The 18,124-nt window shown below is 31.1% G+C and overlaps 1 pseudogene; it reads left to right on the top strand.

The window, feature by feature from the left end:
• Nucleotides 1-8,992: 8,992 nt before the first annotated feature.
• LOC107504513 lies at nucleotides 8,993-16,794 on the top strand (annotated as a pseudogene).
• Nucleotides 16,795-18,124: the final 1,330 nt, after the last annotated feature.

Genomic DNA, 18,124 nt, shown 5'->3' on the forward strand with positions numbered 1-18,124 from the left:
GAATCTATAAAACAAAATAAACATACAAATAAAACAGAAACAGACTCACAGAAACAAAAAACAAACATGGTTGCCAGATCAAAGGGTGGTTGCGGGGCTAGGTGAGAGAAGTGAAGAGATTAAGTACAAATTATAAGTTACAAAATAGTCACAGGGACATAAAGTAGAGCAGAGAAAGTATAGTCAATAACACTCTAATAACAATGTATGGTGCCAAGTGGATACTAGACTTATTGGGGGAATTATGTCATAAGTTATATAAATTTCTATCAACTATGCTATACATCTGAAACTAATATAATATTAAATGGCAACTGTAATTGAAAAACAAAAAATAAATTATTTTTACAAAAGGTATGAAGGAAAATTAGATAAAAATTTATTTTGAAATATAGCCTCCATCTCTGGAACACATTCATTTAGTATTTCCAACCTTGCATGTTTTATATAAATGTGGATGATTGATAAGTGTTAGGCAACATATTCTAAAAATATTACATATGAATAAAAAAAGTTAATTTCTAAAAAGCTATCCAGATAATTAACATTTAATCAAATCCATGTCAACATTTGATTTTTTTTCAATTTCACAGGTATAGATAGCATTTAACTCAATAGATTTATGATTTAATTTATCCCATGAACAATTTTTTTTAATTTTTACAATAAATCTGAAAGTTGCTTTTAGTATCCCTACAAGTCTTACAAAATATAAATATGACTCTGCTGCTATCATAACAATTGTCCCATTTTCCCCATAGATATACAAGTTGATTTCTTCAATCTTCAGAAGTATGAATAATAAAGTGAAATGGATTATGAGATTATTGTTTGATGAATGGAGTTTGTGATCATTTGAATCAGAGAAAAAACACTAAGAACAAAACATAAATGCACATTATTATTCATACTATAAAAGAATGAAAATTTGAATGTAATTAATATTTTTTAAATATGTGACTCCCTCATGCTTTCTTTCTTCATGGAATTTTTATGTAAATAATCTTTCATGATCTTCAAAGAAAAAATCTAAAATTGAAAATATAATTGTGAAAAATTAAGAAAGTCCATTATCATTTCTAACACAGGAAGACTGAATACCCTACCAAAGTCACTTAGAGATCCTTTTGATTTGAAATAACATGATCATTGTTCCACAAATGACCCATGCATGCAAATCAATATAGAGGCCTATCCTTCCCAGAGTTCTTTGAGGAAACTGCATTTGTAATTGTACATAACACAGTAAATTTTCAAAATGAATAAATCAGTATTTAAAACATTTATATAGTTTTCCTCACACCCCCCTTAGTTTTCAATCTCTGAACACCAGATACTGCACAAGTAAATTTAGTTCTAATGATTCTAAAATACATTCATATTCTCTCCTTCCTATATACTTTATCACTGTTCATGAAACCACCTTTCTTCTAATTATTAGGCTTTAAAAGCATAGATTATTTTAGATATTTCTTCAATCTTTGATATTTTATCATCAATACCAAAATTCTGTTGATTTTTCTTTTTCACATTATTTTTCGCCACCATTCCATCCTTCTCTCCCTGAAGACAGCGTACTAAATAAAACAGAATCAAGTCCAAGTTACTGAGTGAGCATTTACTACATTAGTCACAATTATATATATATGAATGATATATATGTAGGAAAATCATGTTTTAGATTTAAATATGTAGACTTGGTGATCCGGGAGATTGTTGTACCAGCTGATTTGCCACTTGTTAGGTTTTTCCTTTCAAAATGATTGGGTTTCTGGCAGAAAGAGTACATAACCATTTCCACCTGGAAGAATTTTTTTTTTTTTAAAGGAGAGGAATAAAGAAGATAGTGTTTGTCTGCAATGCTTAGGAGGACATGAAGCAATAGATGACGAGAGAAAACAGACAATGAGAGGGGAAAAAAACAACATCAAAAAGAAAGGAAAGAGTCAGAGCTACCTATTGGAGTCTTTGAAAGCTTCCTGAAGTAAATGCAACAGAAAAATAAAATGGCTTTCGCAACATTTCAGCAAGTTAAGTGGGTCATTATAGAAAATTCCAATATAAAATAACATAAGACAAGAAAGTGCTGCTACACATCTAGACAGCTGGCCACATCTTTCTAATAAACTCTTTTGTCAGTTCTCTATGTAAAGAGGAATAATAGGTGTAATGAAAACTGCAAAATCTAAGATATTTGAGATTTCAGAGGTATAGTAAATTAGGAGATACGAACAATATGAATATTTAATTAAAAGATTAATCAATGTTTGATTTAATCTTAACTAAATAATATATGCATTAAGTTATGTTTAAATTACTATTTTAAATTAAATCTCCATTTAATATTGATATCCAATGTTGATTTGATTTAAGTCAACTGTTAGGCACTGATTGGCTAGAAGAAAGATGGATGGAAAGTCATGGGTACAGATTCTATCTCTCTAGGATTGGTTCCCCTCTAAGAAATTATAGAGTTAATAAAGCCCAGGCAAATTAATATCTGTCTTATCCACATATTTCCACATAAATTCTTAAATGTATTAATAATTCCATGATCACTGCTCTACCTTTTCTCCTAAAGATCTAACTGCTCTGTAATAAATCTCTTTTTTTTACGTTAAGGTGGTAAATAATCCTAACAAACTGAAAACCCAAAATATTTTAAAGCCAATGGTATTTATGCAAGCCTTCTTCTTTTCCCCTAAATTTTAGCATATTTTCTTTCACGATAAGTAGCATATGCTTAAATGTCTGCTTCATGCCACATTCATGGAGGCACACAGTGTGATCAATCTGAAGGCCCACCCAGTACCCACAGTGGCAGAACCTCTTCCTGCATTATTATTAGATTTTTTAATAACTTTTACTTTTTCTATCTTATCCTTTAACAAGGAGGCACTAACGGGCTGGTGTGAATTCTAATTATTTAAAATATTACAAAATATACTTGTTATAGTTTCACAAAACCTCTGATAGGATTTATTTAAATAACAACTAAAACAAAAATTAACCCCTCCCATGAAATAGTTATTCGTTGTAACTTTCAGTTTTATACCAAAAATGAAGTGTTTTAATATTTAAAAAAAAACAACAACAACAAATTTTAAAATTGTAATTTATTCAAAGTTCTCAACATAAAGTACTTATTTGACTAGATCTGTCTAGCATGGTATGTTCTTTTCAATCTAGAGTTGTGTAATAAGAGAAGGTGATTTGGATCCCTCAAGGCCCTTTTCATGAGTTAAAATATATTCTTCTGCATTTAGGATTTCCTTCTATTAGGTATTCTATAACCCTATTATATGCTTCACACAGTTGCCACATCTGTTCCACCACAGGTGATAGGGGCAAAGCTTCCATGGAATTGCTCAAACATTCAATAAAGCAGTTAGGCAGATGTCTTTAAATTTCTTCAGTGCACAGTTTTGTTAGATTTCATGCTGACAATGCAACAGACAACTGCTAAAAGTATGCACTGGTGAAATATTATTGGCTACATTTTGAAAAGCTAAATTTAAATTTCAGATCCTAATTATACAGCGGCTTACACAATGCACCTCAAAGAACAAAAGTTGAGAGACTGACTCTTCGGTGAGCTGCCTAGAAAAAAAGTAGGTAATCATGTAAGTCTCTTATATAGCACCTGCATATTATTAGGTATGTCAGTTCTTTTAAAATGTGGCTTCATACTCAAACAGGTACCATTAAAGAGCAGTGGGACTTGATAGCTGATGTTGGTCTGTTTTTACCAGCTAAGATAAGAACAAAATAAAGGAGCTAATTAAAGTGTCTCTCCCTACTCCCTACTCCCCAAGCTATCTTGATAATGGTTAACAGGACCAATTGTTTCCCTTTAGACTGCAAAAGCTTGAGTGATAGCTTAGGGTTAGGTGAATAACTTACCCCAAGTTATTCCATATATAACTAAATGGATAAATGGCTTGGTATTAATGCCAACATGTTTTTAATAATATCAGACATATTAATATAGTCTTACTTTGAGAGGTTTTAAATTCTCTGTGTAGTATTTTGAAAGGTAAGAGAAAATCATCTTAAAAATTTTGATTGTTAACATGATTGTCTTTATACTTACCCTCTAAGGTGTGCCACTTGAACTTTAGAGAAATGAGAGAGAAATTCTTCCTTCTCATTTGCAGATATTATGGATTGAAAATACTATTTTATAAAACTACAAAGTTGTTCTATTTTTCCTTTCCTTGTGATTTGGTGGTGCTAATGATATGTAAGCCAAGGGTTCTATTTTTTATTCATTCAAAATTCAATAGTTACTCTCCCTTTGAACATTTTATACTCAAGAAAACTAAACCAAAACCTTCTAAGAGAATCAAATAACCATGATGTAATAAGTTCATTAATTCATTTCACAAATATATATTAATCTACTTTGCTAGTTACCACTTTAGGACCTGAGAACATACTAGAACATAAAACCCTTTTTCCATGAAACTTACATTTTAGTGGGAGATGACAGATAATAAGTATATATGGAGATATACAAATTATATATACATATTATAGTTATATATTATATATTACTTTTAAATAAATATATTTATAAATTAAATTTATATATTTTAAATATAAATATCATGGTAAACAGCAGTGAGTACAATATAGAAAAATATAGAAGAAAACAGAAGGCATATCAAGGTTGGAAAACTGCATAAAAATAACTTTATTTTGGAGTCAAACACTTTTGAAAAATAATTTTGAGAAAGAATGCCTCTAACTAGTCAGTTATGTTGTATATATGTATATAAATAAATAAATGAATGTTCTTTTATGCTTTATTCAATATAAATGCCAAAAACATAGCTCTTCTATTTCTAGAAAAATGTTTAAAAGACATTACTTTAAATGAAAATCAAAATACAAATACAAAAAAATCAAAATACAAATCAAATACTATGAGGTTAGAATTTGCCTTTTTCTCCTAGGCTGCCTGGAAATTTGGAACCAGAGTTAGAAGAAGAAATTCATGAGATTAATCTGTTACTAATAAATTTAGATAGTAGAAAAGTGAATTTAGAATCTCTGACCTAGGTGAACATAGGTTCAATATGAAAACAAATAAAGAATCAACCAAGTCTAAGGGAGCAGACTTAGTCTATTAGCAAAGCACAGGGAAGACAGATAAAACAGGCTAGAGAGAGTCCGATCTGGATTCCATGGTGGAAGCTTCTCTTATGCCACATTCACTTCAAGGTCCGGCTGCTGGCTAGTAAGGCACAGTGCTGGTTGGAACTTTAAATACCAAGTTTTATCTGTATGATAGCTCTAAAGGAATCCAGAGCAGTACCCCCGGGTTATGTTGGAACTGAGGGAAGTTTCCTTGAGCTACCACTCCGGCCCAATCTGGGCAACTACTCTTTTTTGCTTATTTATCCTATATTCTTTTGAAATGTACTTGCTAACATTGCAAAATTGCATATGTAAATTAAAAATAAAATAAGTCAAAAGAATATGTAATCAATCAAGTACAAGCTTTAGATATCTAGTTAAAAGTATTACATAATCAGAATTTCTATCAAGATAGGTGTTCTAAATATTCTTACAATGAAAAATACATGCTAATCTTACGTTCTGTCTAGTAACAAGTCATGTTCTGAAATATATTCATAAAAGAGAATCTAAAATTCTATTTCTGCAATAAACTCTATAACAATTTGGTATCAATTTTTATGGTTATTTTTCTACTTCATGGAGTGAATATAATTTTAGCATTTGTAATAATGCTCGAGGTTTTCAAATTCAGAGTCCAAGATGGTATACCAAAAAATCAAGAAATTTTATACTATCTTTTAAAATGAAAAAGATGGTTACAAAGAACATGATTATATTTTCCCATATACACATAACACTCATACATAACATACACACAATGTTCAAATATACATGTGCACACTACAAGGAGCTAGAAGTCTATGCACTTGTTTATTAAGTTACTTCCCTTAGTAAATGTAATTATGGATATTTTAATGTCATGTTTTATTCCTTTGCATGACAAATATTTTTTTTTTATTGAAGGAAATAAATAATTTAAATGGTGGAGGTGGGGAGATGCAGGGAATCTACACTATAGCAAAAGTACAAAGTGTTACAGTCTCAAAATTACGGTGAGACGATGCTTGTCTGTTTCTTTGTTAAATGGCCCATATGATACAATAAATACATGGCCTTAGAATTGACTTTGTTTCCTGACAGCAATAATATGCTGTCATTACTATGGCATAATTATCATTATAGAATAAAAGTTCTCATTTTTTTTTCTCCACACCAACTAATCTCCATTTCTCTCACCATGTACCATATTGATTTCTTCTCAAAAGTCTAACTAGAATCTTCATTTTCATGTTGTCATTAATAGTTGCAGGAATCCCATAACTATACTTTTTTCCCAACAACCTGTAAGTCATCGAATATTTAAATATTCTAAATTATTGAAAACAATAACTCCATAAAACCCTACTAGATAATAGTATCAAAAAAACTTTTATTCCTGACATGCCACTTTCTTTCTGAATATTTTGCCACACCATAGCAGACAGTATTTAAGTAAAATACTGCTCATATAAATTTTTATTTTTAAATAGTTATATATTCTTCCTAAATAACTTGATAAAGTATTTTAGAAAAAATTTTGAGTTATTTTCAATAGATTGTTGGGGAAATTTAATTAATGAAAAACTCAGCTTTTGCTACAATGATATCCTAATAAAATATATTTCGATAATTTAGAAGTGGTTCAAATAAACTTGAAGTTTGCCATGATTTTATTTCCAAAGAATAGAGACCTTAATATTAATGAACAATGGGAATCCTTTCAATGTTCAGTAAATTGGCTTTGCAGAAAAATGTCGATTTTTCATATTAACAAAATAAAAGTCATGTAAAAAAAAAGTTCACACTATCTGAAAGGGCTCTGAACACACATTCTCATTAGTAAACTAAAAAGAGAATCCTAAAGGGGATAGAACTTCTGTCTGCATCAAACAGCCACAATTTATCACAATAGAAGACAAGTTTCCAAGGGTGTTTCAGAGAGAATGACAGTTTCATAGTGTTGTATTCTTAAAAAATGAAATTACTCCAAATAACTCAACTGTTACATAAACATGATATATTCACTTACTGAAGATGTTTTATCACTTCTGTGTAGAAAGCAGAACTGAAGCAGACAGCATGAAATTAAGGTCAGAGTTGGATCTGAAACTGAATAGCAAACATAAGATTCTTGTTTCCACTTTTCAGGGTAGAAAATTTCACTCATAGGCTTTACTTTAATATTTTTTTTGAAAGTTTAAGGCTTTAATATCATATGTAAAATGATATAAGCTATAAATAAAGTTTAGTGTACTATTATTTCAAATGAACCCCCTCAAATTTAGGTGAATATGTAACTCATAAGTTTTCAAGTACCATACAGAAAATCTGTTGCTACAGTACAATATGATTCTTTCAAATATATTGTGAAATATAATTGATGAAAGCAGAATTCATGGAAGTCTTGTCACAGATGAAAATATTTTCACAAATCAGTTTTATTTCTATGCATCCAGTTAGAAAAAAATTAGAAAATTCTAAATATTATTCATAATGTTCAATGTTCCAAAAGATTATATCTCTGTACATAATTATTCGATTTTTTTTATTTTTGGAATATTATATCCCCCTCCATTTTATATGACAACAGGATTTTTAACAATATTTTAAAATAATATTTCTATAAAAATATATGGAATGATTTTCTTTATCTGAAAATATTCAGAAAACTTTTTTATTTTCATTATGTTGAAAATATAATTCTGCTTACATATTCAAAAAATATCTAAATTCAAATAAATATCTTTTTGAGATAGAAGTAAAAGGGATGAAATATGGATGAAAGAGAAAGAGAAAGCCCAAATAAATAAAAGACTATAAAAATTTATAAGAATTTATTCAAGTCTACTAAGGAAGACATAGATCAGTGTTGCCTTTATTTTTATCTTACACAACTGTTTCTTAGTACAAATTTTAAAAAAATATTTAATAAGCTCTATCAAAATGTTTCAAGCATATTTCGTATATCTACCTATATTACTCACAGAAAAATTGAAATTACCTTGAATTTATCTCTGAATTGTTTATTTATATTTGGAATGTAACCATCATAGCAAATACCTTCATTGTATCACATTAACACCATTAGTTTGTCACATTTTTTTAAAAATTATTTTCCAGGGAAAGGAGTAAGGGAATATGTCTTGACTCATATATTGAAGCAAAATGCAATCAAAAGCGATTAATAAAAGGATACATTTTAACTTACATAATTAATTTAATGAATTTTTATTGATCACCTATTTATGACTAATTTATAGAGCTAATCCAGAATACACAACATTTTGGCAGTCAGACTGACTGAAGAAGGGCCAAATGTAGCCTGAAAATACAATATTTGGCCAATACAGCATTCTAAAATTCACACCGAATGCCCTATAAGCACATATATGCTTTATTTTCCTATACTCCTGACCATAATCTTCACTTATGATACCTACTACCTTCTAAATATAGTAACACATTTTCTTTATATTATTGGTCCTTGACGGCATTTGAATTTTTGATACTTACACCAGAATCTGGGGCTACAAGGATTTACAACCTTGTGTAAGTGCCATAAACAATAGCTGATAAGGTAGGTGAGAGGAACAAGGATATGGTTCATGGGCAACTTACCCAAGCATGGAAATCTGGAACATCTTCACTGTGAGTGCATGAGATCTAGGGTCAAAGTACGTCAAGAGTTGGTCACATACATGAGATATAGGGGAAAAAAATACAGGCAGAGGGAAAAAGTTCAAAAGCCTTGAAGAAACATGTGGCAAATTGGAAGAAATGCATGCAATTTAAAGTGGTGTGAGGAGAAAGAGGAGAAAGAGAACCTAAATGTTAAGGGAATGGTCCATGAACCATTCAGTTTGCGAGGATGTTTGACTTTAGCTTGAAGACAATCAATGGTTACGGTATAGTCAAGTATGGGGATGGGATATGGTCATGTATACTGAAGGAGTTTATGTAGGGGGAGTCCATGCTTTTGCAAGATGATTTTGACAACAGATGAATAGTCCAAGAAACAAGACAAGAAAGAGAAAGAAAAGTTAGTAAACTATTGAGTGTCAGGCGAACAATAATGATTGGGACTTTAATAAAGATAATGACAAACTGAGCATATTGGAAAGATTCAGGGAAAATAAAGTAGAGAAGCTCAACAAGAATTAGTGATTAATTCTGTATGTCAGGGTAAGAGAGAGGTAGAAATTCATGACTAGATTCTAATTATAGCTTGGAAAATTCACAATGTCATTTACTTAGAAGTAAGGTAGAGTATGTCAAAAAAGACAATTTTTTTAAAAATGTGCCTGATTTCTACTTTGAAGTTACTATTGGGCTGCAGTAAAACAAAGTAGAAATGTCCCTAATCAATCAATTATCCAGTCTGAAGTTTAGGAGGGACACCTGGGTCAGAGATATCCACTTGGGAGCAAATGATATACAGATGGTAAGTGAAACTATGGGAGTAAGTAAATAGAATAATAGAATAAGAGACACTAATGATAAGCAGAAGAAAAGCAGCTCATATAAAAAGATAAAAAATGATAGGCAGAGATATAAGAAGAAATTTTTTTGCACTAGGACTCTCTATTCATTGGCTTATTTGAATTACTCTCTAGCTCATAGTCTACTCTTTAGATTTTCTTAAAATGATAGCAACAAATATAAACACCGGTCACTTAAACAAGAAAAGATTGATGGCACCTTTCACTGCAAGTGCAGAGCAACACACATATAAAAGACCATTACCTACAAATAACCTCATTGGTATTCTATTAGCTCTTAAAACATCTCTCAACTCATTTATCCCATTTTAGGTATTCAAACTCCAGATGCAGTCAGAAAAGGATGCCAAAATTTATTACATGGATCTAGTCTTCAACCCTTTAGATGCCACCTAATTAATTTAATGGCTCAATTATAATATTGAGTCTTAGGGTTAGTATTCCAAAATGCTTTTAAAGTCTGTATTAGTTTCCTGGAGCTACAGTTACAAATTACCACACACTTGGTAGCTTAAAACAACAGAAATCTATTCTTCCACAGTTCTTAAGGCAAGAAGTCCAAAATCAAGGTGTTGACAAGGCCACCCTCCTTCCAAAGTCTCTTCTGGAAAATCATTTTTTGCCTCTTGCAGTTAATAGCAGAATTAGGTGTCCCTTGGCTTGTGGCTGCAAAACTAATCTCCGCCTCCATCTTCACATGGCTTTTCCTTTGCTGTCTTTTCTTTCTTGTCTTTTATAAACATTTTTCGCTGTTGAATTTAGGACCGACCAGTATAGTCTGAAATGCTGTCATCTGGAGATCTTTAGCTTAATTATATTTGTAGATCTTTTTTTTTCCAAATAAGATCATAATCACAGGTTATGAGGGTTAAGATGTGGACATATCCTTTGGAGAGCCACCATTCAACCTACTACGAAACTCTCTATATTAGGTCAAACCTGTCTGAGAGTGTGGGCTGCTTTTCACTGACTGGTAAATTGAAAGAAGACTAGTTTTAAGAGTGCGAAGAAATCCTGAAATGCCAAAACTGGAGAATGGCTTCACTAGTTTCATAGAATGAATTGGGAAGTTTCATGAGATGGATATTGCATGAGATGGATAATTAACATATTGATTTTCAGCCTTTTATCTTTTTCGACATACTTATTATAGGTCATAACTGTCAAACTAATTACTGTTTTTGGAGCAGCCAATATATTTTGATGTGCAGTAGTTTTTATATCATTTAGTTAAAAAATGTTTCCCATTTCAATTATGATTTCTTGTTTGACATATGGGTCATTACATAACATGTTTTAAAATAACTGAATATATGCACATTTGGGGTTGTCTTTTTTGTATTAGATATCTAAATTAATTCTATGTGCTAGAAAATAAACAAAATAGGGTGCATTCCTTTGAAATTTGTTCACACTTGGTCATAGCCAATTATTTGGTCATTTATTCTAAATCCTCTTTATGCTTAACAAAGCATGTATTTCAAATAAATATATTTCTTCAATATATAAAAGCCTTTAAATATTTCATTTCCATTTACCCATTTATTCCCTCCAGTAACATCTTTACTATATTTTAGGTCTTTTAAATTTTGTTTTATGTTTAACCTCACTCGAATTTATTACTTTTTAATACAATTAATCTTTGATCATATTGTTTATATATTCACACCTTTTTTGTTCATTATTCTGTTTTTATTTTGGGGCATTTCTTCTGGAATCACTTTTCCATTCCTGAAAAAATACTGCTTAGAATTTCCTTTAGGAAAAGTTCTCAGGCAACAAACTCAAAATTTGTGTGTTCGATAAAGTCATTACTTTTACTTTAGTTTGAAATATTTTTTTCTGAATATATAATTCCAGATTAGTATTCATTTTCTTTCAGATTATTAAATTCATTATTCCACTTTTTACTGACTTCTACTGTTGCTATTGAGTAGTGTGCTAACCTATTGATTTTTTTTATTTCCTCTATTGATTTTAATATCTTTTTTAAAATTTTCTTGTAGATTTTTATGATTTTTCTTGGTGTATATTTAATCTTTACCTGTTATGTCACACTCCTTTAATGTATGGATTGCAATTTTTCCTCTTAGTCATTAATTCTTCGAATATTGATTCCAAACCATTCTCTCATTTCTTTCCTTCTGGAATTCCTATCAAACATATGTTAGATTATTTGATTCTTTATTTTATATCTCTGAGTCTTCCAACTTATATCTTGTAGATTCCATTTTTTTTTTCTGCTTATAGCTAATGTCATCTGATCTATCTTTCAAATCATTCTTAATTCTATTCTCAAAATCTGCTGCTAATAAATATTCAACAAAATTTAAATTTCAGTTATATTTTCTTTTTTTAAGTTCTACTTGATTCTTATTTCCACAGGTAATGTTTAGTTTCCTGTTTCCTAGAGGTATTTCCAATTTAATGTATTTTAAAACAACTTATGGCTGGTTTAAACTCTATTTTGATAGTCTTCTGAAGGTATGTTCTGTGTATCTATTGGTTTTGTGAATATTTAAACATTACTGTGTGCTTGGTAATCTTTGGTTGCTACACCTTATCGTACTGGTAAAGTTATTTGTAGCAAGAACCTGAAACCATGGATGAATGTGTTCTTTTCTGAAGAGGATTTGCATTTACCTTAAAGACTAGGGCTCTGCAATTAATGGTTGTCTGAAATCAGGTTCAAGCTTTAAGAGGCCCTGACACCCAGGGAGAGTGTAGCTCTCAGGGAGGGGATACATCAGTGGTCATTATACCCCAGAGAAAATATTTCTTGTTCCTTTTTTCTTTCTGTGTTAGTACCCTCAAATTTGCCAAACATTTCTTTTGTTTCTTTATTTTTTTTTTGTTTATTTTTACAATAGCTTCGTTGGGATATAACAATAAGGTAAGAAAAAAAATTTTAATCTTTTGTACATGAAGATCCACATATCAGTGCTACTTGTTAAAATATTACTGTCTCACAATTGAATTATCTTGGCAACCTTATTGAAAATCAGTTAACCATAAGTATAAGGGTTTATTTCTGTCCTCTCAATTCTATTCTACTGACCTATATGTCTACCCTTATACCTGTCATACATTGCCTTCTTTATTGTAGCTTTATAATAAGTTTTAAAATCAGGAAATATGAGTCCTCTAACTTTTCTTCTTTTTCAAGATTGTTTTGGCTATTTTAGTTCCCTTGCCTGCCCTCATGAATTTTGTAATCAGCTTGTCAATTTCTGCAAAAAGGAAGTTGGGATTTTTGTAGAGATTGTGTTGTCTGTACAACAAATTGAGGAGTATTTCCATTTTAGCCAAATGGATTTGTTCAATAAATATGCATGAGTTATCTTTCCACTTATTTAGGTTGTTGCAAGGCTGTTGGTTTTTAAGGCTACTGCAGGCTTTGAGAGGGAAAATGGAATGGAGCAAGTTAATAAGCTACAAAGCTTGCTCTTCTACCAAAATTCAGTAATTGTTCTAAATTAGACATTTCTTGGGTTTTAATTTCAGATTTCTGAAAAAGTTGATTTTGAAAATTTTTGCTATTGTTCTCATTGCTTTTTCCAAAAAGTGAATTTTTGAAGGTCCATTTTTTGCCATTTCAGAAATGCTTCTTCCTTTTATTTTTAGCGTTATTTTTGCAAGGAGAGAATTACAGTCCAGATATAATGCTTCACACCTTAAAGTCATTGTCCCCTCTGACTGATCTCATTGTAATGAGATCTCTAACAGTACTTCCTACCCTAAGCGCCTCTGGACACAATCTTTACTATATAGGTAAATGTCTGTGTGATACAGTAAATAACTTTAATATTCAGAAACTTCCTTACCTCTATGATCATAGAAATTGGCCTTTGAGTTTCTCATTGTGTCATATTTTATTATCAGATCTTCAATAATATGAAGGACCTATTTTTAAAATTAATTTTATACAGCATTGTTTGTTATTATCAATAAGTGCAATAATCCCCGAACTGAATGAGATCTCCACAGGTGAAGATATGTGGCAAGAGAATTTTCAGCAGTAAAAATAATTTGGGAGAAAAAAAGCAAGCTTGAAAAAAAAAATTTATTTCTTGGATGTTGATACATCCAACATCCTTTTGTGTAATGAAAAAGGACAGTGGTGGCAAAAAATGTGTCTGAGAAAGAAAAGAGCAAACCCAGTGACTTAGAGATTATGATAATGACACATGCTTTTTATTCCTTCTGTCAGGTAAACTATTAACATGATCTGCACTATAATTTGCAAATGATTACAAAACAGGAAAAACATCAAAATATGCAATTGATTTTATATAAATATATGATCCTTAAAATAATTAATAATTATCTAGGTCAACATTTTCAAGTTGTTCTTCTAGTTAAAAGGGGATTTTTCTGGTAAAAATTAGGAAACTCTCACAATGACAATAGCCTATAAGTAAAGGTTTCAAAATTGATTTAGTTACTATTCTAGTTCAATAGGAAAATCTGTTAGGGTTATTGCATATCAGATCATTCTTCTGTTTCTCTAGGTTTTCAGTAATATATGCATTTTAACAGTAAAACAATGACATTTTATTTTAATTTTTAGATTTTATATGACTGTTAATGAATTGAAATTTATTAGAGACAACACTTAGGAGTTGTGTCATCTGAACTGAGATCACTGAATCCTCATGAACAGATGTTATTTGTAATAGTATTATGGTTTTCAACTTCAAAAAGTAATACCAGATCAGGTTTTCTATAGAAAGTATACAAAGTCAAGTTCATATTAAGTTGATGCTCATAATAGACCCACTCAGATACTAATGAACCTAATATATATTTATCTGAACAAGTAACATTTTATAGTCATGTGTTTCTTTAAGCTAAATAAAACACATTAGTGTGACTTATCATTCCTCTGCCAGTGTTTGAAGGTTTGGAGAAAAAAATTAACCGTAAGGAGTGTTATTATTATTTTTGTGTGTGCAGTAAATTTTTTTAATAACATGCAGTAAATTTGACAACTCAATTTTCCACCTACTTAAAATTTTTTATTAAAAACACTCATCTTTGTCTTCTCTTAGATACATGTTTATCGGGTTTGACCAAGTCAATACGAATTTAGAAGTTATGATAATTCTATGCCTTTAAAAATATTTAATTATTTTGAAAAATTTGAAAACTTTCAGGTAATTTGAGTATTTTTCATTTTGCTAATTAATCATACTATTTCAATATTTAAAAGCAATATAAGAAAGTAGTCATGTCCAGTATTAATGTAACAATTACACCAAAGTTTTTCCTTTAGAGGTTATTTTCTTCTACATAGTTCGGTAACTGCATCCAACTGATTTTGTTTTGTTTTGTTTTGTTTTTGCATTATTTTCCACTAAACTTACCTTTTACTATGAGCAGAATAACTAAAAATATCAACACTAAAACACAAAACCACATTACATATTTTGCCTGAAAACTTGCCTTTATTAAAAGTAAAAGCTTTCTCTTTATATCATTCGAAAATATTCCTCATATTAAAAAGATCTTATGAAATGTGTCAAGAGTTTCTTTCACTTTCAAGAATTACCATGGGAAAATAAAGCATTTAAACTTATGTTTGAATACAGGCTTTATGAAGCATATATCTGTCTCAGAGCTAGATCTTGAAAGTTAGGACTATATAATTTTCACTAGCACCTGAAAGCAGATTTCACTCACCTTTCAGAATAAAGTTTTAGACATTTTAGAGATGATAAATATCCATTAACTTATACACAACTTTCCAGTCACTTGAGGTGATTGTCCCAAAAGCATTAAATTAAATAGCTTTTGTTATATTGAACATCCAATTGAATAGATTAATAATGAGATACCACTAAATATACCCTTTATATTCATCTCTGTACAAAGAAACAACTTTTTGGCCTTTGAATCTTTCTGACAATACTATGTAGGTGAGTGCTCCTGTTGCGCTCACTCCGGCCACATTGCCTGTGCTCTGGGACTCGCCATCACAGGTACTCTGTCAGAAGCAAACGGCATCTTTGCCTTAAACCTTCTGAAAAGGCTGGGTGAAGACAACTCGAAAAAACGTGTTTTTCTTTCCCATGACCATCTTCTCTGCCCTGGTCGTGATCTTCATGGGGCCAAAGGGAAACACCGCAGCCCTGATGTCCCAGGCACTTTCTTTACGTAAAAGCGTAAAAGCGGCGGCGCGCATGAAGATGTCCACAAGGATTTTCAGTAACTTATGGAAAGTAGCAGGACTGACACGCAATACTTGCTTAGAACTGCCAATAGGCTCTTTAGAGAGAAGTCTTATGATTTCAATTCATCTTTTAAAGATTCCTGCCACAATTTCTTCCAGGCGAAGATGGAAGAGCTCGATTTGTTCAAAGCTTCAGAGGAGGCCAGAAAACACTAAAAAAACAACTGGGTAGCTAACGAGACAAGATAAAATTGCAGAGCTGCTGTCTCCGAATTCAGTTAAAGAAAGGATTGCTCTGATTCTTGTGAATGCCATCTACTTCGAAGGAAACTGGGATAAACAATTTAACAAATAGCAGACCAAGGAAAGAGTATTTAAAATCAGCAAGAAGGAGAGGAAACCTGTGCAAGTAATGTTTAAGAAAGCTCCCTTAAATGTGATCTATAAAGGAGAAATAGTCACCAAAACTCTGGCTTTGCCTCTTGTCAAAGAGCTGAATATGACCATCATGCTTCCAGATGAAAACATTGACATGGGAACGCTGGAAAAAGAACTTACTTCTGAGAAATTCATAGAATGGATGAGGCCAGAAATGATGGATAAACAAGAGGTGGAAGTGTTCCTCCCTAGATTTAAGCTGGAGGAGAATTATAACATGAAGGATGTCCTTTGCTGAATCAGCATGATCGGTGCCTTTGGTCTGGGCAGGGCAGACTTATCATAGGGGAGAGAGACCTATTTCTGTCCAAGGTCTTGCACAAGTCCTTTGTGGAGGTCAATGAGGAAGGCTTGGAGGCAGCGGGGGCTACTGCACCACCGTGATGTTTTGATGTACATCATTCCTCTCCAGGTTCTGTGCTGACCACCACCTTCCTTTTTTTTTTTTTTTTTTTAATCTCGCACAGCAAAATCAACAGTATTCTGTTCTGTAGCAGATCCCCTATCCACAAGGAAATGGTCAATACTACATGTAACCCTACTGACCCAATTTTCCTCTGACACGTCACAATGTGCCTGCAATCTAAAGTGACCTTTGGTGGCAATCCAAAAATAAAGGGCTTAATTTTGAAATCTCCCCTCTAAAAAGTAATAATATGTAGCTGAGATTTGAATGACTGTTCTTGTTCCAATCAAGTTCAGATTTATTTTCCATTTCCTTACTCCTCTCTTATTTTTCTCTAAATCAAAGATTATGGGCAAATTATATTTATTGAGCTACTTAAAATTAATATTTGGCAATTTTAAAATTCAGAGTGAAAATAATTTATATAGATGTGCAGTATTTTACTTTAATAGATTTTTGATAAAATATCAAGAATATTTTGGAATGCGCTATTTTTAAGACATAGTCCTACTAAAAAATAGCTTCAAATAATGTTCTTCAGGAACATATTTGTATAATATTTAATGTACAGGAATATAAATTATCTTCCTTGTTAAAATTAATGACTTTGTTATAAAATCTCTTGGATATTTATGAGAGAATTAACACAAAGAAATCATTAAAAAACAATTTGTTTTGTGGGACTATTGTTTTTATCCTCAGACTCCATCATTGACCTTCTCTTCTTATGTTTATTACCTCCTTATGACTATCTCCCTTTGCTTTTATAGCTATAAGATGTATTTCAAGGCAATTCAATTCTATCTCGTGGTTTAAATGGCCATGTACACATTGATGTAACAAATCATATTTTTATCACTTCCTTCAGTGTGTCTCTTACTGACTCCTAAATTCAAAATTACTCCTCAAACTTAATGCCTCATTTAAGAGGAACATAGTGCTAGAAATCTGAGAATTATTTTAAAGCCATTCTCTCTTCTTTATTACTCAGATATTACAATTCGTGTCCTATTGTTTCTCCTTCAGAGTGCTTTGATTTATCTTCTTGTTTTGGTCTCAGTTTTGTAATCCAGTTAAAGTCTTCTTCATTCTTTGCTTTGACATGTATAAAAATCACCAAATAATTCTATCTGCTTCCAGTTCTTTCTTTCTACAGTTAATCTATTAATGACTACCAATATTATATTCTAAAATATGGATTTGATTATATCTTTCTCATGATAATTATAAAATAAAAGTTTTTTAATGGCTCTCTTAAATCTAGAGTAATGCAAATTCTTAAGCATAGTATATATTACCTTTTATATTCAGGCCCCAAAGCTAATGCTCCATACTGATATTTCCCTATCATCTCCTTTTCAATCTAACCTCCATCAAGTTCAGAATACTTGCTATTTTGGTCTCATATTTCCATGTAATTAATTACATTTAATTTTCTACACGAAATATATTTTACCTAAAAATATAACCCTACCCAATGCCTCA

Source organism: Rousettus aegyptiacus, unplaced genomic scaffold, assembly GCF_014176215.1.
Source record: "Rousettus aegyptiacus isolate mRouAeg1 unplaced genomic scaffold, mRouAeg1.p scaffold_m13_p_3, whole genome shotgun sequence".
Taxonomy (NCBI): domain Eukaryota; kingdom Metazoa; phylum Chordata; class Mammalia; order Chiroptera; family Pteropodidae; genus Rousettus; species Rousettus aegyptiacus.